A 21,768-nucleotide genomic window follows, 5' to 3' on the forward strand; every position below is an offset into this window, starting at 1 on the left:
CGGTGGGGTCCTGACCGCAACACACCGACATTGGCTCCTCTGTTGTAGCCAGACTGGGGTCAGCTACCCCCGGGCTACTTTCCATTTCCCCCTCCATTGGTACCTGCTCATCGCTGGGCTCGGCAGCGGGGTCCCACACCATGGGTTCCTCAGCTCGCAGAGGGTCGTCTGGGTCGGGCTGCTCCTCCGGTCTCGGGTCAGGGGGGTGCTCGGGCTCCCCCTCGAGGTACCGTGCCCGGGGCAGGCTCGGCCACTCCACTTCGGGGTACCTTGCTCGGGGAAGGCTCGGCCAATCCGCGTCGGGGTACCTGGCTCTGGGGAGGTCCGGTCGGCCGGCGTCCGGGTATCTGGCTCTGGGGAGGCTCGGTCCGTCCGCGTCCGGGTACCTGGCTCTGGGAAGGCTCGGTCTAGCCGGAGCTCGCACCGGCACGTCTGGCCTCTCCGGCCGCTGGGCTCCAACTGAGTGCTGGGGCCTGGCTTTTTTACTTCCTGTCCCGCCCCTTGACTTCCGGGGGGCGGGAACAGGTGGTGGTGGCTCCGCCCACTTGGGTGCCAATTCAGGCTCCTCTCTTTCAGGGGCCGTCGGTGGCCAGGCCGGAGCTCTCTGTGCTCCCTTCTCCCTCCGTTCTCCCTGGCCCTCTCCTGCTGCTGCTGTTGCTGCTCTTGCTGTCGCTGCTGCTGCTGCTGCTGCGTGCGTGAGTGAGGAGTGCGGTGGGGGGGGCCTTGCCGGCCTGCCCCCCCCTCGCCCTCGCCTCCGGAGGGAGAAGCATCGGCCCCCCAACGTCAACACCGATACCATCTGGGGGCCCACCTGCCTGCTTGCTTGCCTGCCTGGCCGGCTGCCCGGCCGGCTGACTGCCGCTCGCTGCTGCTGTTGTTCCTGTGTGGGAGCCGCTGCCTCTGTCGCGGAGTGCGAAGAGACTGCGTCCCTGGTTCGAGCGATTGTGGGGGGGGTTGTTTGAGGACTGTGTTTCGAGTGACTTTGCCATCTTTGCTCCTGGGGTGGTGGTGCCCCCAGTCGCGTTAGGAGTGTGGACGGTACTGAGCCTCTCGCTCGTAATTCCTCGGACTGGAAGCCGTCGCTTGCCAGGAAGCTCCGAGGTCGACTTGGGATCCTGCTGTCCCGTCCCCCGTAGCGGACTGTTGAAGGGGGTGTGGGGGGGGTGCGGTGCCCCCCCCTTCGTCCATCTGCTCCCCCTCTGCCACCACCCCCACCGCCGACAGCTGCCGACAACCCCTCCACCGCCCCGCGTGCCACCTGGACCTGCTTTTCGCCCCTCGGCGGGGCTGTTTGCTCCCCCCGCCTCTTCCACCGTCCGGGACTGTTTACTTCCAGCAGTGAACGGCAGAGCCTGCGCTTCGCGAGCGCTGTGGGTGCACCTTTTCCCCCGCCCTGGACTTCTCCTGCCCCCCAACTGCGTTTAGCTGGTGGGGTCCCCTCCCTGTAGCCCCCTCTGTATTAGTGGGCCCTACCCTACCCCCCTCCTTTTGAGCCCCTTCGGTTTATTTTTTGGTGCCCATTCCCCCCCCCCCTCGGTTCCTAGCCTGCTGGCTGTGTTCCCGGCCCTGTCCTTGGGCTGCGGCTGGCTGGAGTTTTTCCTCCTACCCCTCCTTGTCCTTGGGCTGCAGCTGGCTGGACATTCCATTCTGTTTCTGAGCCGCTGCTCCGGTGCGCCCCCCCCGCCCCCCCCCGCGCGTGCTTGTGCCCCCGTTTCGTTGCCCCCCCTTTGCACTGTTCACGCCCCCTTTACTGTTGTTGTAGTCCCCCCCCGCCCCAGTGTAGCCGGGGGACCCGGCTTTCTTTTTTGGCACCTGTGCCCCACCCCTCCCTTTTCGCTCCTGTGTGCCCTCTCCGTTGGCACCCTCCTCCCCAGCCTGCAGCCTAGCGGGGGGGAGTGGTTGCCTTTCCCTCGTTCTGTTTTTTGCCTAGAGGGGAGGAGCGGCTGCAGGTTGTAATGGCGGGGGACTTTGCCCCCGCCCCTGCCCCTGCCCCTGCCCCGCTCCCTTCCTCTGCCCTGTTGTCCCCGCCCGCCCCAGTGGCCAGCCCCTCCGCTGTCCCGTCCCAGACACCGCCGCTGCCACGGCTGCCCCCTCCACCGGCAGGAAGGGCCAAGGGAGGAAGAAGGGCAAGGGCCCCGCCCGTGGGGCCAAGCCTCCTGCAGGCAGGGCTGCAACCCCCGCCGCGGCCCTAACACCGGCCGCGGCCCCTCCCTCTCCTGCCGTCCCTTCCACCAGCTCTGGTGGCGCTCCACCTCCGGCCCCCAGAGCATACGCCCAGGTGGCCGCCGCCTCTTTGCGTGCCGCCGCGCCGTCCGCCCCGACCGCCGCCTCTGGACCCGTCCCTGGTGACCACGGCCCCTTCCCCTCGCTGACTAGGAGGCATGGCGTCCGTTGCCATTTGGTGCCTGCCTCGCCCCACATTGAGACCTATGTGCGAGCATTGGCGAGGGTGGTGGGGCCTACGGCCATCGTGGCAGCCTCCAAGATGTACGGGAAGGCCGTGTTCTTCCTGGCGTCGGTGGCCGCCGCGCAGGAGGTGGTGGAAAGAGGCCTGGCGGTGGGAGGCGTGTTTGTGCCCTTGGAACCCCTGGAGGACCTGGGCGTACGGGTGCTCTTGACCTCCGTCCCGCCCTACCTCCCTAACGCCACCCTGTTGCCTGCCCTCTCCACCCTGGGGAAGCCCATTTCTATTCTAAGCCCTCTCTCGTTGGGCTGTAAGGACCCCGCCCTCCGGCACATCCTGTCTTTCCGCCGGCAGGTCCAGCTCCAGCTGCCGCCAGCGGCGGGTGCCGGAGTGGCGCTCGAGGGGTCCTTCCTGGTGCCCTACCAGGGGGCCCATTACCGGGTCCACTATTCGACGGGGGAGGCCCGGTGCTTCCTCTGCCGGGCGCCGGGGCATGTCCGGAGGGACTGTCCCCTGGCCCGGCCCGGAGGGGCGTCCGAGACCCCCGGGACGGTGCCTGCCCTGTCATCGCCGGCGACCCTGGCGGTTCGGACACTGCTGCTGCCGCCGCCCCTCCTCCTTCTGCTGCGGTTCCCGCTCTGGCCGCGGAGACGGCCGGGCGGGCGGGCCTTGCCGTCGCCGACCCTGGATCGGCGGAGCATGTGGAGGAGAGGGCGGGGCGGCTTCCGCCGGCTGCGGGGAAGGGCCCGCCCCAGGGGGAGGTTTCCCTCCCCCCTGCTGTCCCTCCGACCCTGCCGCCCCGAGCCCCGAAGCCATTGCCCTTGCCCTCTGGCCCTGCCCCTGCTGACCGGCCCTCCACCTCCTCTTCCACCTCGGGGGGCTGGGTGACCGTCCGGGGGAAGCGCGGCGCCTGCAGGTCGCGGGCTTTCTCCCTCCCCTCTGATGAGGAGGGAGAGCAGGCCCCCCGAAAGATGCCGCGGGGGGCTGACGTTGTTAGTTCTGTTTCCGCGCCCCCGGACGGTGCCCAGCAGGAGGTGCCGGCCATGCAGACCGTGGATGCCGTGGCAGTGGATGGGGAAACTTCTGTCCCCTTTGTTGAGCCCACACCTGAGGAGGCTTCCGTAGCGGTTCTCCCGGCCCTTGCTTCGTCCGTGCCCCCCGCCGCCGCCGCCGATGCCGGGGCAGCCTTTGTCTCCGTGACTGGCGGGGAGGTCGCCGGGGCCGAGGGGACCGCTTTCGCCTCCATCTTCGATGAGATCGAGGCCCTGGGTCTGACCCCGGTTACCCAGGGGGAGGACGACCCTCCGCCAGCGGGCCCCGATCCGGGTGCTGGCTTAGTCCCGCCCCCTCCTTCTGCTCCCGGTTCCTCGCCCCACTCTGCCGCCCCCGACTTAGTCCTGGGAGAACCCTTAGCCCTACCTGCCAGCCCGGCCGCGACTACCATCTCGTGCACGGCCGCCGAGCCCCTCGGGGCGACGGCTGTTGCTGAGCGGCTGGTTCCTGCCCCCGATCCTGCCCCTTCCATCGTTCCTGCCCGAGGCTTCCCCTGTCCCTGCTGCCTCCGTCCCCTCGGATGCTGACCTTGGCCGAGGGGAGCCGCAGTCTAGCGGCTTGGCAGCGGGAGATGGGGAGCCCGTTCCCGTTCCCGTCCCTGATCCTGTCCCCTCTCCTGCCCAAGTCCCTGTTCCCGCCTCGAGCCCCGCCCCTACTCCCGCCCTTGCCCCAGATCCTGTCCCCAAGGTGTCTCCTTCTGCCACCTCTGGTGTTACTGCCGCCCCCGGGGTTGTCGCATTTCCGTTGCCTGCAGACAACCCTCAGGGGGCGGTTTTCGTGTCTCCCCTTCCTGCCACTGTTGGGGCTGCGTTGTTCCCTCAGCGTCCTCTCCTTTGCCGGGGATGGGGACGGGCTGCCCAGCGCAGCAGCGCCGGAGCTCGGCCCCTTGTTTGTCCGTCACCGTGGGCCGCGAGGACCCTTCAGGGGCCCCGCCGGAGGATGGCGGCGGCTTGGCCGCTGCCTCCCCCTCTGCGCTGCGGGATGAGCTACGCCTCTTTCTATCGGATTCCCGTGGTTCCCAGGGTAAGGTGCAGCTCACCCTTCAGCGCTGGGGGGACTTCCATCTCGTCCTCTGGGCCGTGAAGGCGCTTTTGGGGGAGGGGCGGGGGTCCGGTCGGCGGGACATCGCGGCCTATCGGCGGGCCCGCAGATTCCGCGACTCCCTTTTGACCTTCGGAGTCGAAACCGGGATCTTGCGGGGCCCGCTGGGGGCCGATGATCCCTCCGCCCGTGAGGATCTGCCCCAGCCCTCCGCATGACAGCTACCACCTTTGCGTCGTTGAACACCCGGGGCTGTAGGGTGGGTCTCCGCAGGAGCCAGGTGCTCTCCTTCCTTCGGGAGGGGGGGTACTCTGTGATCTTCCTGCAGGAGACCCACACGGCTCCGGCCGTCGAGGCTAGCTGGCGGCTGGAGTGGGGAGACGGGGTTTATTTTAGCCACCTCAGTGCCCATTCGGCTGGGGTGGCCACCCTGTTCTCCCCGGGGCTGCGGCCTGAGGTGCTGGGGGTCGCCGAGGTCGTGCCGGGCCGCCTGCTGCACGTCCGGGCCCGTGTGGAGGGGCTGGTTCTGAACTTGGTCAACGTTTATGCCCCGAACACGGGCTCGGAACGAGTGCCTTTCTATCAGCGGGCGGCGGCCTTCCTCGGCGCCCTGGATTCTCGCGAGTGCCTGGTCCTGGGCGGGGACTTTAACACCACCCTCGAGGACTGGGACCGCTCCGGGCCTGAGTCTTCCCAGGCAGCCGCGGGCGTCCTCAGGGAGATCGTAGACCATCACTCCCTGGTGGACGTCTGGCGCGAACACCACCTGGACGACGACACCACCTTCACCTATGTCCGGGTGGAGGACGACCGGTCGCGCCACTCCCGGTTGGACCGAATTTATCTGTCCCGTTTTCATCTGGCGCGGGCCCATGCCTCCAGCGTCCGGCCAGCCCCGTTCTCGGATCACCACCTGGTGACCGTGACGGCCTCTCTCAGTTCCTAGCGGCCCGGGCCGGCCTATTGGCATTTTAATAATAGTTTGCTGGAGGACGTGGGCTTCGTGGCGTCCTTCCGGGAGTTCTGGCTGGCCTGGCGGGGGCAGCGGCGCACCTTTCCCTCAGCGCGGCGGTGGTGGGACGTGGGGAAGGTCCACGCGCGGCTCTTCTGCCGGAACTACACCCGGGGCGCCAGCCGGTGGCGGGATGCGTTGTTAGGGCAGTTGGAGCGGGAGGTTTTGGAGCTGGAGAGGCGTCTGGCCTCCGGCCCCGAGGATCCACCCCTCTGCGCGGCGTACCGGGAGAAGCGGGAGGAGCTCCGGGCCCTGGAAGACCACCGGGCCCGGGGCGCGTTTGTTCGATCCCGCATCCGTCTCCTTCGGGAGATGGATCGCGGCTCCCGCTTCTTCTACGCCCTGGAGAAACAGAGGGGGGCCAAACAGCATGTCACCTGCCTCCTGGCGGAGGACGGCGTCTCCCTCACGGATCCGGAGGAGATGCGTGGCAGGGCCAGGGCCTTCTACGCCGCTCTTTTTTCCCCGGATCCGACCGACGCCGAGGCCCGCAGGGCGCTCTGGACCGAGCTCCCGACGGTCAGCGCGGGCGGCTGAGACCGGCTGGACCTGCCTCTTTCTCTGGCCGAGTTCTCGGCGGCCCTCCGGCTCATGCCCACTAACAAATCTCCAGGCATGGACGGGCTGACCGTGGAGTTTTACCGCGTGTTCTGGGACGTCCTCGGCCCAGACCTCGTCACCGTCTGGGCCGAGTCCTTGCAGAGCGGGGTCCTCCCTCTCTCGTGCAGGCGAGCCGTGCTCGCCCTGTTGTCGAAGAAGGGGGACCTCCGCGATTTACGGAACTGGCGTCCCATCTCGCTCCTCAGCACGGACTATAAGGTTGTAGCGAAGGCCATCTCGCTGCGGCTGGGGTCCGTGCTGGCGGACGTGGTCCACCCCGACCAGACCTGCGCCGTCCCGGGCCGGAGCATCTTTAACAACCTGTACTTGGTCCAGGACCTATTAGAGCTGGGACGTAGGGATGGTCTGTCGTTCGCCCTCCTGTCTCTGGTCCAGGAGAAGGCATTCGACAGGATGGACCACGGGTACCTTCTGGGCACTCTGCGGGCATTCGGCTTCGGGCCCCAGTTTGTGGGCTTTCTCCAGGTGCTGTACGCTGAGGCGGAGTGTCTGGTCAGGCTCAACTGGACCCTGACCGAGCCGGTCAGCTTCGGGCGGGGAGTACGGCAGGGGTGCCCCCTCTCGGGCCAGCTATATGCTCTGGCGATCGAGCCCTTCCTCTGCCTCCTCCGCCGGAGGTTAGCGGGGTTGGTGCTCCGGGAGCCGGAGCTGCGGCTGGTCCTGTCGGCGTATGCCGACGATGTGCTCCTCGTGGTCCAGGACCCTGAGGATCTGGTGCGGGTGGAGGCCTGCCAGGCCGTTTATTCGGCCACCTCCTCCACCCGGGTCAACTGGGCCAAGAGCTCTGGCCTGGTGGTCGGGGACGATTGGCAGGCGGGCTCCCTCCCACCCGCGCTTCAAGCCATTCGGTGGAGCGCGGGTCCGCTGCTCTATCTAGGCGTTTATTTTTCCGCCACGCATCCTTCTCCGCCGGAGAACTGGCTGGATTTGGAGGCCAGGGTACGTGAGCGGTTGCGGAGATGGACGGGACTGCTCCGGTGTCTCTCCCTGCGGGGGAGGGCGCTGGTGCTGAACCAGCTCGTCCTGTCCATGCTCTGGCACTGGCTCAACACCCTGAGCCCGACCCCGGGACTCCTGGCCAGGCTCCAGAGGATAGCCCTGGAGTTCTTCTGGCCCGGACTGCACTGGGTCTCTGCAGGGGTTCTGAGTCTTCCCCTGGAGGAGGGGGGACAGGGCCTGGTCTGCCTTCGTAGCCAGGTCCATGTCTTCCGCCTCCAGGCCCTGCAGAGGCTCCTTTATGGTGAAGGTAGTCCGGCATGGAGCACGTTAGCGCACGCCTTCCTCCGCCGTCTCCGAGGGCTCCGATATGACCGGCAGCTCCTTTTTCTTCGCCCGAGAGGTCTTCCGCGAGACCTCTCGGAGCTGCCGGTCTTCTACCAGGACCTTCTCCAGGCCTGGAAGCTTTTCTCGGCGACCAGGTCCATTGTGGCCACCGAGGGCGCGGATCTCCTCGCGGAGCCCCTGCTGCACAATCCCCATCTCCATGTGCAGGTGGCGGAGTCGCCCTCGGTGAGCCGGAGGTTAGTCCTGGCGGAAACCACCAGGGTCGGAGACCTCCTGGACTACACCAGAGGGGACTGGGTGGATCCCCGCGCGCTTGGTCGGCGCATGGGGCTCTCCACCCTCGCGACCCCTCTGCGTGTACTCCAGGAGGTGGGCGCTGCATTGTCACCTCCTGCTCTCGGTTTCCTGTGGCGGGCCCTGCGGGAGGGCGCTCCCCGCCCACCCCTCACCCCGGGCCCTCCGGACATTTTTATCGGGCCCCAGTTCCGTGAGCCCCCCCGGCTCCCCCGCTCCCATCATCCGAGCAGGCTGCGCGCCCTGCAGCCGGTCCGGTTTCGAACCGCGCCCAGAGACCATCTGTACACGCTCGTGCTCCACATGCTGCATCACCTCACCCTCGTGTCCCGCCCCGACACCAAGTGGAGGGACTATCTGCTACCTGTGGAGGGTGAGGAGCCCCGGTGGGCCAGCCTTTATTCCACCTTAGTTCCAAGGCCCGCCGGGGACATTGGTTGGTGGCTCCTTCATGGGGCCGTGAGCACGGGCGTGTACTTGGCACAGTTCACCCCTATTCCAGAGGCCTGTCCATTCTGCGGCATTAGGGAGACCCTGGCGCACGCTTACCTCGAGTGCGCCAGGCTGCAGCCCCTTTTCCGGCTCCTCCAGAACCTCTTGTTGAGGTTCTGGCTACACTTTTCCCCGCACTTGTTTATTTATGCACACCCTATTCGTGGCCCCACTAAGTCGCGGGAACTCCTCGTCAACCTCTTCCTGGCCCTGGCCAAACTCACCATCTATAATACCAGGGAGAGGATGTTGGACGAGGGGGTGCTTTGCGACTGTGGGGCCTACTTTCATACTTCATTGGTCTCACGTCTCCGGGTGGAGTTCCACTGGGCAGCGTCTGCTGGCTCCCTTGCCACCTTCGAGGAGCAGTGGGCGCTGTCCGGGGTTCTCTGCTCGGTGTCCCCATCCGGTTCCCTGATTTTGAACCTTTGACCGTCACCTTGTTTCCTGTTTTTTTATTAGTTGTCCCAAGTAATCATTTGGTACTGGGTCCAGTGGTCCCTCCCGCTAGGCTGGGGGAGGGGCCTTTAGTAATGGGCGGGTGAGCCCGCCCACTTCCCGGTTCACCAATACGGCCTCACTACAAGCTGTATCATTGAATGCCTCAGTGTACTCCGAGTTAGCCATTTACTACCAGCTGTCTACTGGCCCAGGCCAGGAACAACAGAGTAGTTAATCTGAATACCCTTCCATTCAAATGAGAGCACCTTAGAATAATGGGACAGCTATAGGGTACTAGTTCTACCCAGATTGTCTGCAGGAGCGGGGCTTGGAGTAGTGGAAAATTCTTAGCAGAAAGGAAGGGGAAAAGACAAAAGGGGATAGGAGCTGCTGTTAAAAGGGGCTTGATCATTGAGCATACAAGAATCTTTTGACTGCTGGGCCTAAACAAGCTAAAGGGAGCTTGGAGCAAGAGTCAGAGGAGACTCCATGAGCCAGAGTAGAGAAGTCCAGGAGAGGGGACCCCTGAAGGCACTGAAGACCCCTGAAGACAAAAATCAAAAGAACACTGCCTCTTGCTGAAATGTAATCATTGATAGGACCCCTGGAGCCCCTATGGAGCTAGTCTGCATGGCACAAAGAGGGAGCCAGCCACTAAAGAATAAAAAATGGTAGACCATAATGCGGGCAGCCACTGAAAAAGCAGGAGAAATGAACTGGTAGCATTTAGACACAACCATGTGATCATATTTGAATATGGACAACAGAATATTTGGTGACCCTGTAGGAAGGCTTTCATGCTTCAATGGGTAGATAGGGGATATGACGCTGATAACTGCATATATTTAGAGTGTCCATCATTATGAAAGTGAATCTTGTTTTGTAACTTAAAATATACCACATATGTGAAGGTGACATTCATGTGATAAACTGAAAAGCCAAGTGATAAATAAGTTATAATTCACCTATAACTGCCTCACTTGTCCTCTTTCCCAGGACTTCTAATGTTCCAAACCTCTAAACAGTTTTCAAACACATGCAATTTTTTTAAAAGCAACTGTTCAGAAAGATATGGGAGGTAGACCACTTGAGAGTCTCTGGGTAAAGATAAAAAGGGTAAAAAAAATAGTGGTGACATCATGGTAGGAGTCTACTTCTTTTTAGCATATACACAACATGCCTCAGGAGGCATGTGACTGGGATTCATCACCGAATTTGGTCCGCTGATTGGATCATTAGCTTCCCCATCTTGGGCCAGGTATTGATGGGGAATGTGATCTGAATGCTGATCCATGCTTACCAGGGGTCTACTAAATCAGGAAGAGGATGTGGTTGAAGCATTTCTAGAACAAATAAAAGAAATATCCAAAACATAAGACCTGGTAGTAATGGGAAACTTTAACTACCCAGATATCTGTTGGAAAAGTAATACAGCAAAACACAAAATTTGCAATTCTCAGACTGCATCAAGGACAACTTTTTGTCCCAGAAAGTGGAAGAAGTGTTCAGGAAAATGGTCATTTTAGACTTGATTCTGACCAACAGGGAGGAATTGGTAGTGAATCTGAAGGTGGAAAGCAATTCGGGTGAAAGTGATCATGAAGTGATAGATTTCATGATTCTAAGGAAAAAGTGAGAGTAGTAGAATAAGTACAATGAACTTCAAGAAGCAGACTTTACCAAACTCAGAGAATAGATAAGGTCCCATGAGAAGAAAATCTAAGGGGGAAAGGAGTTCATAAGAGCTGGCAGTTTCTCATGGATACAATATTAAAGGCACAATTGCAAACTATCCCAATGCAAAGGAAAAATAGGAAGTATAGTAAAAGGACAATATGGATGCATGAGGAGCTTTTTTAAGGACCTGAAAATCAAAAGGAATTCTACAAAAACTGGAAACATGGGCCAATTGCTAAGGAGGAGTACAAAAGAATAGCAGAAGCATGTAGGAACAAAATCAGAAAGGTTAAGGTATAAAATGAGTTACACCTAAAAAGGGACATAAAAAGCATTAAGAAGAGGTTCTTTAAATATATTAGAAGGAAGAGGAAGGAAAGTATAGGTCCTCTGCTTAACAGGGAAAGAGAGCTAATAAGCGATGACATCAAGAAAGGTGAGGAGTACTTGTGGCACCTTAGAGACAAACAAATTTATTAGAGCATAAGCTTTCGTGGACTACAGCCCACTTCTTCGGATGCATATAGAGTGGAACATATATTGAGGAGAGATATATACACACATACAGAGAGCATGAACAGGTGGGAGTTGTCTTACCAACTCTGAGAGGCCAATTAAGTAAGAGAAAAAAACTTTTGAAGTGATAATCAAGTGTTTAATGCCTGTTTTGCTTCAGTCTTCACTCAAAGGGTTAACTGTAACCACATACTCAACACAATTAACAAACCACAGGGGGAGAAATGCAAGCCAAAGTAGGGAAAAAACAGGTCAATCTGATAACTCAAAATCCTGAAGGGTTAGAAATGGAAGTTTTATATTTACTGGAAATGGAAGATTCCCTGTTTTACAATGTGATGTGCAGTATCCTGCCTCCATCCCTGGAAGATCCTGAGATCTGGAAACTTAGATTCATTATATTTTTAGGCAAAGAAAGATGTTTTAGGTCATTTGTATAGTTGGTATATAAAGTACCCAGTTTTCAGGAGCATGGATTAAAATGTAATCCTAATATTTTAAAAAACAAAACAAACAATATCTTTATTTGTAAATTAGTTTCTTTGTAACATGTACAGAATAAATGACGGTGTGATGTGAGGTAATGGTTTTATCGGTCCTCATATATTATGACCTATATATTTCACTAATGGATTTAACACAAGAGTGTAATCTGAGTATCCCAATAATCATAATGAAAAATAAAAACCTTTACACCACACTATACTATTTGTGGCACCTTAGAGACTAACAAATTTATTAGAGCATAAGCTTTCGTGGACTACAGCCCACTTCTTCGGATGCATATAGAATGGAATATGTTCCATTCTATATGCATCCGAAGAAGTGGGCTGTAGTCCACGAAAGCTTATGCTCTAATAAATTTGTTAGTCTCTAAGGTGCCACAAGTACTCCTGTTCTTCTTTTTGCGGATACAGACTAACACGGCTGTTACTCTGAAACTATACTATTGCGCATTCTCTGCTAACGGTACTCTGTAAGTGTATATATATTCACACAGAGCACATTGTGACAGGTTTGGTCACAGAGATCCCCTTGGGACTGTCACCTGACGTTCTGGAATTGCCACTGGGCCCGTTTTCCACTGCCAGCTTGGGACTCCAGAACCCTGCCTTGTTGAGCCAAACACGACCTGGGTCTGCTACAACACAGACCCAGGTCTTGTCCATGCCCCCAAAGCTGCAGACTTTAACCAAAAATTGCTCAGCAGGTCACTTATCTCCAGCACCCAGATACCTAGTTCCCAGTGCGATGCAACCCCCCCAAAAAATCCATTTTACTCTGTATAAAGCTTACACAGGGTAAACTCATAAATTGTTCGCCCTGTCTAACACTGATAGAGAGATATGTACAGCTGTTTGCGCCCCCAGGTATCAGTCACTTACTCTGGGTTAATTAATAAACAGAAGTGATTTTATTAAGTATAAAAAGTAGGATTTAAGTGGTTTCAAGTAATAACAGACAGAACAAAGTAAGTTACCAAGCAAAATAAAACAAAACACACAAGTCTAAGCCTAATATGTTTAAGAAACTGAATACAGGTAAATCTCACCCTCAGAGATGTTCCAATAAGCTTCTTTCACAGACTAGACTCCTTCTTAGTTTGGGCCCAATCCTTTCCTCTAGAGGATAGAGTTCTTATTAGTTCCAGCTCAGGTGGTAACTATGGGATTTCTCATGACTGGCAGCCCCCTTTGTTCTGTTCCACCCCCTTTTATATCTTTGGCACAAGGCGGGAATCCTTTGTCTCTCCAGGTCCTCACCCCACCTTCTAAATGGAAAAGCACCAGGTTTAAGATGGATTCCAGTACCAGGTGACATGATAACATGTCACTGTAAAACCTCATTCTCCATTCTTTTAGGGCTGGCCTGCACATACCCAGGAAGATTTGCGAGTAAACAGAGCCATTCACAACCAATTGTCCTAGTTAATGGGAGCCATCAAGATTCCAAGCCACCATTAATGGCCTACACTTTGCATAGTTACAATAGGACTTCAGATTCCTTCATATTCCTAGTTTCAGATACAAGAACAATACATTCATACAAATAGGATGAACACACTCAGAAGATTACAAGCTTTGTAATGATACCTTACAAGAGACCTTTTGCATAAAGAATATTCCAGTTACATTATATTCACACTCATTAGCATATTTCCATGAAACATATGGAGTGCAACGTCACACACATATACAGTCAGTCAGCAAAATGCATGCAAGTCCACTGCCTTTAAGAACATTGTTCTTTACTCACAGTTACCACAGAGAAGTCCATGAATTACTGCAGTATTTTCCCAGGCTTATAGCAAGAGATGCAGTGATATCTCAGATACTATTGTGGGACCTGGACTTCGCAGATGATGTCGCTCTCCTATCACATACCCATCACCATATACAAGAAAAAACAACTCGACTCAATGTATTCAGCCAGCAAATTGGACTGAAAATCAACTGCAATAAGACAGATATCATGACCTTTAATATTGCCTCACCATCACCAGTATGGAGAGGATTATTTTCTCACCAATGTAGAAATATTCACATACTTGGGCAGAACCATCAGCCAGGACAGCGGAACAAGCCAGGACAACTGGAACAAAATCAATAAAGCCAGGAACACCTTCAGGAGCTTAAATACAGTCTGGAAATCATCAAAATACAACACCAAAACCAAACTCAAGATTTATAAGAGCTGCGTACTTTCAACACTACTTTATAGTGAAGAATGCTGAGGAATGAGAAAGTATGACATGTCCAAACTCTCTTCATTCCATACAACCTGCCTCAGAAAAATCATCTGTATCTTTTGGCCCAGAACAATCTCAAACCAAGATCTATTGACACAGTGCACCCAAAAGGATCTGAGCACCATCATTGCTAGGCAGCATTGGAGATGGATCGGTCATGTGCTTCAGATGGAAACTGATTCCATCACTAGAGTAGCAATAAGATGGACACCTGAAGGCAAGCGAAAAGAAGGCCGCCCGAAAACAACATGGTAAAGAGCTATGGAAGCCAAGCTGAAAAACCTGGGGCACAGCTGGGGAACCACTGAAAGACTTGCCAGAAACAGGCAGCTTTGTCACGGCACTAAATGCTAGAGGCTTAATAGGAACATGATGATGATCATGATGATTGTGGGTTAGGGTCAAATATGGGAAATGAGAAAACTAGTAGGTTCTAGAGTCATCCTAAAACCATGAAAAAGATATTCTGATAGATTGTCTCAAAAGGCAATCAATTCAGATAATTAAGCCTGACACGCTGAGGCAGCTTGCATATTTTATTTGTTTACAAGCTGCGCACACAGCCCCAGTACATATCATAAAATACTATCTTGGCAGAGTCACTGTGCCTCTGTAGTAGGGGAAAAAACACTTGTATGCATCAGTAACTCAGTATGTCCGAGTAAGGACTTTACATTTATTGAAAAAATGTAGTACAGCAACCACCGTTTTCCCCCATCTAATTTCAAGTGACCTTGGCTCTTGTTAATGGTATTGTACAGATCAATCTAATTTTAAACTCCAGAGTTGTCTTCTGCTTGTCCACAAAAAAAAGGACAGCATGACCAATGTCATTGTAAGCTTCCTCCTACCACTACAATATATCTCAGTGAGGGATCACCAGTAGGTATGTTTAATTTACATGTCCATTAAAGCCTTCTCTGTGGTTCTACTCAAAAGTTAGTTTCACCCCTGCAAGGATAATTATTGCTGCAGAAAATGACATTTTCTTGTGGTCAAAAAGTTACACATAGACAGTAAAATAAGTGAACTTGGGCTCTGTCATTTTTGTGACAATTAGGGTAAAAAACAAAAAAATCCTAATTTTTCACCCAAGTTGTTTTTGCATATTTTGCCATAAGTGAAAACTCAGTGACCTCAGTGGGGCTCGGTGTGGGTACGAGGATCCATACAAATGGAGCCGGTTGCAGCATTAGGCCAAATTTACAATCAGCAACACACAAATGCCAGTCCAAATCTTCTCCCTAGCTTTCAATATTCCTTGGGTCATTCCCTCAGCACTATTCATCTCAGACTATATCTCCTCTCTTCAGAGGGCCACTCCTATCTGTGGCAGCTACAAATATGAGTCAGGATTCATGTAGCACCTCCCACCCAGACCAACTGCTGCTCTCAGGATGCTTTCACAGGAGAATATCCATTTACAGAGACATGCCTAAATTGAGCCCAAAGTCTTGAGTCAGGGGTCATCTTAAAAGATTGGTTTTTGATCCAATATGACCATCAGTTCATTCATTTCTAAAATAATGAAGCATTGGTAGCAAATCCCAACATGGTCAGTTACAGTGATGGTGATACTGAATTTTACATCAAACAATTTTCTTTACCACAAAAACCATACCACAGATTAAGTCAGAAAATGATGGTTCAAATCGAGATCCTAAACTATAAAAAAGCCCTTTCTAGCTCCTCATCAAAAGCCATGGAGGGAAGGATAAAGGACACTGACCATCACCAATAATGTTTTCTAAACATATTAGTCCACATTATGCCTATCCAACAGTATTTATTCAATTTTTCCTGAGTATAGATTCCGGATCAGGTCTCTTAAAAATGTTTTAGTGGAAATGTAAATTATAAAACAGGGGGCACCATTACAAAGTGTTGTTTCTTTTTTTAATTACTACTGTTCTGGTGAATTCCCTATCCCCCCTCCTCAGAACAGTCTTATCTTACTTACAGGTTAAAATTATAATGAAAGCTTTTTAATTGCACCCACCCTACAGTAGGATTACAAATAGAGTTAAATAAAAAATGGAATTTCCATCCATTGGGAAATTGTGATCATTTTGACTCTCCGTTTCATCCCAAAACATTTTATTTTGACATTTTTAATTGGAATGATTCAACATTCCTAAATCAAAATGTTTCATTTTGGTTTGTCAACCCAAAACAAAACATTTAGTTTCAGGTTGGGTCAGCATTAATCTCTGCATCTGTTTGACTTGTTGCCATGCCTCATGGGAGTTTCAATTCTAGATTTCTCATGGTCCCACCCACCATGGTCCCTGATCCCTGGGCCAACTACATCTGCATTTCTGATTACACCTGGATACCATGATCACAATATTACTTTTACTTCCGTGTCACCTTTCCAGTAAGGAGCGTTTGAGCTCTCAGTTGCATGTTAATTAAACTCTAAAAAAAGACAATCCATACATAAATACCTGTTTATCATTAGAAATTAAAAACAAAACAAATGGACAACCACTACTTTGTCATAATTACAAGAAGAAAAAACACTGACTGATGTTGATTTGCTACTGTTTCAACCTAATGGTGTATTGGTTAAAAGCACAGGTGTGGTAATTAAGAGTTCTGAATTCTATCACTAAATCAAGTGTGGCCTTGGGCAAATCAGTTAACCTCCCTCTGCCTCTAAATCTCCATCTGTAAATAGGGCTAATAATACTTATCTACTTCAGAGGGGTGTTGAGAGGCTTAATTCATTAATGCTTGGAAAGTGCTTGATAAGTATCTGGTTCCAAGGATACACCATCACCAATGGATTAGCTCTTATTCAATACACTATATGAGTTCATGCCCCCTATGATATTTTCATTTAGCTGGAGCTAAACAAGCTATTACTCTCAGCTGCAAAATGTCAGAAAAAACATTCCTTTTAATTTTCAGCCTGCAGAGAAAGGTGAACTTTGAATGGATCTCTCACAACCAAATGTTGTTCCTAACAAATAATTCATGAATCTTGCTACATGCTGATCCTCACAAACAAATAGCTCTTACATCCTCACCTTTATGAAGTTCAGCATTAGTCTTACTATCAATCATGTGAAATAGGGTAAATGAAATATATATTGTTGTGTCAACAGGTGCAGACTGGCTGCTGACACTGCTTGACAGGAAGAGATAAGGATAAGAAAACAAATTTTATTGAGGCAAAACTGTAACTCAAATTAATCTTCTGTCTCCTGAAATACAAAACTATGATGTCAGTTCTTTGCAGTTGCCAAAGACATAATCCTGCATCATTTCAGCTTGCTTTTTTAAACGTTCTGGTTGTAATCCCATAACATTGCTCCATACTACCAGGTAGATTGTGAGTACACTGCCACACAATGAAGTACAGAGGAATAGAAATCCCCCTTGCATGCCTGCATGGACTACCTCAATATTAGATGTGGGCTTGAGCCCACTTACTCCCCTATAGAACAGATAGACAGGTAGGGGTAAAGAATGAACAGTCTTGGTTCTGCTCTCCCCTAGTGCACCAGCCAGCACAACGGAGCTAGCATAGGGTTGTTGCAATTTCCTATTGGTATAAGCCATCATTATAATTACCAGACTCATCTTCAGATCCAGAGAGGAAGAGGGACAGAACTGCATCTTAAAGAGGTGCCTCTGAGGCACAATGCCTTCCGGTATGTCTTCTCTGCTAAGTTAGCCAGGTGATCAGCACTTGGGTCTGAGCATCCTGGTTAGCATAGCCCCATTGTGAGCAGCCACACTGCAAAGTCTTTCCCAAGTTACTGCATCCTCACTTTTGCTGCACTCCTCTATGTGTGTCGCCAGGACTCCTGGGGCACATCCCAGGGTCCTTTTATGATGCAGTTAGCTGATCACGCTAGAGCTTGTCTGTTATTCTGGGCATACAGGGGAATGTTGGGAAGGCATTGGAGGACTATCAGCATTCAAATGATTTTGCCGGAGCAAGTACTGTAAGCTGAGTGTGTTACCAGGCCTCTACCCCACAGCCCCAGCTGTGCCAGTTAGCTGGGGTTGAAAGCACCACTTTCCTTGGGTCAGAGGGCTTCATGAACAGCCAGAAGCAGAGAGAGGAGAACCACACAAATAAGAACCCAGGCTAACTCTTCAGTGAAGGCACATCCCAGGCACATTCAAAAGATAGATGTAAACAAATTACAGTATTTTAAAATTCTGATTTGTTCATGATTGACTACGTTGACTCAGGGAGGAGCCTTTTTCCCTACAAAGTCACTGATTCAGGCTTTCTCCTAGTAATAACTAAACATTGTTACAATTACCATTAGAAAGCTGTTTGCTAGTGTATATGAAATGAATGCGTCTCTCTCTTCCTGACAGACAGATGTTCATTCTATAAATGATAGTAATAAAAACCCTTTGGAAATCGTAACAGAAAAGGCAGAAACTGAATAGGAAAGGTGAACGATGTTGCTACTTTCTCCCCTAGCTTTAGTACCTCCAACTCAAATTTAGAAATGTAGACACATAGTGAGGCATTGATGGAGCATATGAAACAAAATTTCTCCAAAAGTTCAAAGTGATATGGATTCAGTGTTGTGGTTCAAACTCATTACTAAGGGCTAGTCAGTACCTTTGGCACAAGCCTTGTGCAAGAGACAGCACACAGGTACTCCATCCTCAGAGCCGTGTGGGAAAGGATAGTGGCAGCACAATTCAGGTTCTGTTCCCTCCTTGCTCCAGTTGGGCTATACCAGTACTGGGTTATCCCCCCCGCCAGTTCTGCTGTACTGGTCAGTGCATTAGGAGAGGAGCAAATGCTCCCATGCCACCTACACCCTAGCCCTCCCCAGCAACCTTCTCTGAGTTGGTTATAGAGGGTACACAGTGGAGCCTGGACCTAAGCTTCAGGTAGCCCACTCACAGGTAAAAGGGAGGAGGTCTTAGTCCCCCTTATGCCCCTGTACATTTCTGCAGTCCAAGGGACAACTGAGTCCTAAATTAACTTCACTTGCAAACACAAAACACTGACATAACAAAAATGTGTTTAAGCCTTCCAGGTAAACCAGCCTCCCCTTAATCAACTGACATAGGAGTTGCTATGACAATTCAGTCCAGTATCGTGTCTGAGAGTGGCCAGAACCACGTGCTTCAAAGAAAGATGCAAGAGCCCCCAAAATGGACAACTGTAGAATAAGCTACCAAAAGAGAGGTGTTTTCCTAACACCCATCAGTTTGTATTGGCTTATCTCCAGAAGCCTGAGTTTGTGTTCCTAATACCTTTAAAAAATCTCATCTGATGGATCTATAAATTCCTAGATATTTAAAGCCAGAAGGGGCCAGTAGATTATCTACTCTAACCTCCTCTACCACAAAGGACATAGATTTTTACCAAGTCATCCCAATAACTTGTGTTTTACTAAAGCATATCTTCCAGAAAGGCATCCACTCTTGGTTTGAAGACATAAAGAGAAGGAGAATTCATCACTTCCCTTGGTAGTTTGTTCTGATGGTTAATCAGCCGCACTGTTAAAAAATGTATGTCTTCTTTCTAATTAGAAATTTTCTGGCTTCAGTTTTCATTATGCCTCTCTCTGATAGATTAAAGAGCCCTTTAGTAACTGGTATTTTCTCCCTGTGAAGGTACTTGCACACACTGATCGAATGACTTCTTGATCTTCTATATGATAAGCTAAACCGATTCAGCTCTTTGAGCTTTTCACTGTAAGGCATTTTCCCATCCTTTGAATAATTTTTCAACATCTTTTTAAAATGTGGACCCCAGAAATGGATGCTGTTTTGCAGAACTGGTGTCATCAAGGCTGTATGCAGAGGTAAAACCACCTCCCTGCTCCTATGCACTATGACTGTTTATACATCCCAGGATCATATTAGCCCTTTTTGCCAGTTTCACACTGGGAGTTCAGGGTGAGTTGTTTGTCCTCTGTGACCCCCAGATCTTTTCCAAACTCACTGCTTTCCAGGATACAGTCCCCCTTTCTGTATGTGTGACCTGCATTCCTTGTTCATAAACATATGACTTTACATTTAACTGTATTAAAACACCTTTTGTTTGAATGGGCCCAGAACACCAGACAATCCAGATTGTGTTACACTCCCAAACAGGGATGGTTTTAAAACTGGGGTTTTATTAAAGTTAATAAACAAAACAAAAACAAAATCAGTAAATGCTGCTTTGCAGCTTGCATAAGCCTCATTCTCGCCACAGCTTCTCTGAGCCTGATACCAGAGAAATTCCCCAGATTCCATTTTGTGTTCCTGACTTCCATTTTGAATAAACAAGAACCACTCCACCATCGGAAGCTACAGGTCACATGATATTTCTGAGCAGCCAGTAGATCATAACGTTGAAGTAGACAACTGGCAATGAGCATGAATGGATGTGTAAAGTAGGCCTAAAATTCAGCAGGTCGAAAGTTCAGCTGGAGAAAAAATATATATAAATATATATATTGGCAGAAAGCCAAACAAGTGCAGCAAAATATGATAAGTGATAAGCATGCACAGTAAGGGTCTAGCAGAAGCAGAGAAAGTCAGGAGAGGAGTGGACAAGGAGGTCAGAAGCTGCCAAAGAAGGAAAAGACAGACAAGTGGAGCAGAGTCTGATAGCTGACTGAAGCTGTTGGTGGCAAAGAAAGCAGCAGCAGGCAGTAGCAACCACAAGCAATGCAGGGGAGTGCACAAGTATAATAAGCTTGCTAGGTTTTTATTATATTTTAGTATAGGATTAGTGTTAGTATGTATATGCTTGATGTATGTGTGTTATTGTATTTTGCCTCTGAAAAACTTAAAGCATAAGTTAAGAACTGCTGGCCACCTGCAATAGAGTGTATTGTTTAGAATCATTTAACCTGTATGCTATTGTAGTTTAGATGTTATTTAACTTGCAATAAGGGATTTGTCTGATTTTAAATTTTAGACGAAATTGTAGTAGGGATTATTAGTTACATTAATAAAAAGATACTTTGTTTAAGAAAAAGAATACAGACTGTATCAGTCATTTTATCAGAAGGTTATATCCATGTCCTTTAAATCAGTGGTTCTCAAAGCTGGTCCCCCACTTGTTCAGGGAAAGCCCCTGGTGGGCCAGGCCAGTTTGTTTACCGGCCGCGTCCACAGGTTCAGCCGATCGTGGCTCCCACTGGCCGCGCTTCGCCGCTCCAGGCCAATGGGGGCTGCGGAAAGTGGCGCGGGCCCAGGGATGTGCTGGCCACCCTTCCAGCAGCCCCCATTGGCCTGGAGCATCAGGTAAACAAACCAGCCCAGCCCGCCAGGGGCTTTCCCTGAACAAGCAGCGGACTGGCTTTGAAAATCACTGCTTTAAGTGTTTCCTTAACTGCCCCGGAAGCCCTTCCTTTGGGAAGAACAGATTAAGGGGGCAATAGGCAGGTTATTCTAGTGGAGCCCCAAAATCCATTTTTTGGTGTAACAAGCCCACTTCCTGCTTCTGCACTGTGTTCACTTTGGCCTCTTCAGTAGAACTACAAACACTTAGATAGGGTGCAGATAAATGTAATCCTGCCATTCCCTTATCAGTGCTACATTCCTTCTTCGTAAATGCAATGCCACCCAATGTTTCTATTAAACAAAATATAAAACATTCAGTCCAACCATTTGACTTAAACCACTCATCCATCAGTTCCACATGCTCATAAACAGCCAGGCTCAGATGAATCTTTGTCTCTCTGCTTTTACCAGTTCTGGTACTGATGATAAAAAATTCTGCATTTCTCCACATTAAGCAGGAAGTTTCTGTAGCAAGTGTCCAACAGAACAGACAGTTATGAAAAGTTTAAATTCACAAAAATATTCATATCTTATTTACTAAGTTTCTATATGATCAGTGGTGTAGCCATATAACTCCAATTTTACCTCTTCATGTCAGTAATGCAGACAGTCCCTGATTGTCCATCTCTTCCAGGTTTTTCACTATGTAAGTGACTTGTTACATATTTGATTAAAGCCAAATGGCTTTTTGCTGCAGTTTCACTACAACTTGTCCCAGAAATACCCAGAGTCATAGAGTTCTCTTAAATGCTCATCTTTTAGCTTGTTTAAGAGGTCTCCTACCTCCATAAGAAGGTCCTCTAACTCAGAGGTTCTCAAACTTTTTTTTGTTGATGGATCCCTTTTCAAATGCAATGTTAATCATGGACTTCCAGCTGAGAAACTGATTGACCAAAGTCAATATAAACACATACT

The sequence above is a fragment of the Malaclemys terrapin genome, chromosome 1 (assembly GCF_027887155.1).
Source record: "Malaclemys terrapin pileata isolate rMalTer1 chromosome 1, rMalTer1.hap1, whole genome shotgun sequence".
Classification (NCBI taxonomy): Eukaryota; Metazoa; Chordata; order Testudines; family Emydidae; genus Malaclemys; species Malaclemys terrapin.